General features: G+C 39.8%; 1 protein-coding gene across 1 annotated transcript in view; it reads right to left on the bottom strand.

Moving 5' to 3' along the window:
* MANBA (mannosidase, beta A, lysosomal) overlaps positions 1 to 2,028 on the bottom strand; it is a 38,573-nt gene that overhangs the window by 4,104 nt on the left and 32,441 nt on the right. The gene's annotated exons all lie outside the window — the stretch shown is intronic.

The raw sequence follows: 2,028 nt of genomic DNA, 5'->3' as shown, positions 1-2,028 counted from the left end.
CCCTATCAGGTACAGAGAATGACTGGAGTTACTCTTCTTTTCTTCCAGCCAGGGATTTGCTCTGAAATGGATCTGATGCTCTTGCAAGCATTTTTTTTTTTTAACTTCACCATAAGGTCACATTTTTTAAGTGTTGGTCCTATCATTGCTATGCTGTTATTTGATTATAAAAAGCCTTAAAACACAAGTGACATTAACAAAACCGAGGCAGCATACTACACACTAAGCAAGCAGCTGGAGCATCTATGTTGTTGAAAATCCAGTCAAAACACGTGGGCATCAGTGGCATTTGCCACAAACTACCACCACTGTAAAGAGAGAATAGAGTGTGACTTTTTGGTGCTTATACAAAGATCTCGCTTCCCCTTTTTTCAGACCTCCTCTTTCAGTTCCTCCTTAGAGGAACAGCAACAGCAATGAAGACAAAAATCAAGTTCTTAAACCAAAGACAGCTCTGAGTTAGGCAAAATTAATTTTGCCGAGATCTAGAGAGAACAGTTACTGTATGGGATTTAGTAGACACGTGATGTGGACGTAGCCAAATGATTTGCTCTGTATATTTGATGGAATGCTGTATGTCATTACTTTTAATACTTTGACAGGCTGCCATTAACAAACTGGAAAAGCCATCAAACATCATGTTCCCTCCAAAAAAAAATGCAATTTTGCCAGATGCAACACTGTTTCACAATGATTTTGAAAGAGAAGCTGCTTCTATTTCTTTCTCCATTAACTTTCTATCTAGCACCCACTGCCAACATTTTAACTCTGGTTTTGCTCAACCATCATCTATTCATTGAAACAGCACTAAAAAGAAGTACCAAATCAGCTACATCATCTCCTAAGGAAAGGAAAGTTACATATCAGTTTATTTCTGTTTCTAGCTCTTTTGTTTTACACAACAGGTTTAAAGTTCAGGGATGCTGAAAAATATTTGCAGTAATACATTGTTGTTGTAACTAATTACCTCTCTGTTTTAAGCTCTTAAACAAGCACTTTAAAATATTTCATTGTTAAGGAGTGCATCCAGAGCGATGCAGTCTTTAAAGGGTGTGTTGGTGGCTTTCACAGGCAAACCTGAACATGCTCTTCCTGCACTCCACAGAGACACGAATGAACTTTGTGGAGAGCAAAGTGCATTAGCTCCAGCTTAGCACCTTGCAGAGCACCTTGTTTTCAGCCAGCTCACAAATAGCTACCGTGGAGAACAGACAAAACACCCTCATACCTGCCAGGAAAACCCACACAAGAGCCAATTGTGCTATGAGATCAGACTTGCCAACAAAACACCACCAGCATTCAAGTTAATAGCACTGAAGCACACTGAAGAAATGAAGTCTGAAAAAAAACTTTAGGAGAGGCTCCTGAGTTTCTTCCAAACAGACTGTTAATAAACTGATGAATGTATTCAGCATATGAATGGCCATGTTCTTGCATTCCATTCTTAGCAGAAAATGTTGGTGGCCTAAAGAGCAATTCCGTCAAAAACAGGGAGTGCTAAATTACTCCTCAGGGCCTTGAAACTTGATAGAATGAGGATTTGGATTGGGGATGGATTATCTGAAACAGTAAACTGGGGAAGCATCTGATCTAAAAAAATACAAAACAATGGGCAACATAAGACAAACAGGCACTGCAGCTAACCTCAGGCTTTGGGAGGGGTTGAACTCTCTGAAGGCTCAGGACTGTGACAAGCCTCTCAGGAATTTCAATTGTCAGTGCAATAGATGCTGCTCCGTACAGGCCCGAGACAGAAGCCACCATGAGCTCCAACAAGTTACCCAGCACTGGCTGAAGTTTCAGTGCCTGATGACTTTATTTTTTTTAACTCAGCTTAATTTACATAATGAAAATCTAGGCTTTGACTGTCTTAAATATGAAAATTAGAAATGCAATTGAAGTAGACCAGTTTCTGTTACTGGGTGTAATATAAAACACCGTTTCTTTTCAAACGGGCCCTACCCTCAGTTTCTGCTGTACCTTGATTTCCAGCTGGATTATATAACCACATTGCAGTTGTTACTGGAG

This window comes from Buceros rhinoceros, unplaced genomic scaffold (genome assembly GCF_000710305.1).
Source record: "Buceros rhinoceros silvestris isolate BGI_N320 unplaced genomic scaffold, ASM71030v1 scaffold5483, whole genome shotgun sequence".
NCBI lineage: Eukaryota > Metazoa > Chordata > Aves > Bucerotiformes > Bucerotidae > Buceros > Buceros rhinoceros.
This window is presented reverse-complemented; position numbering and strand designations above follow the sequence as displayed.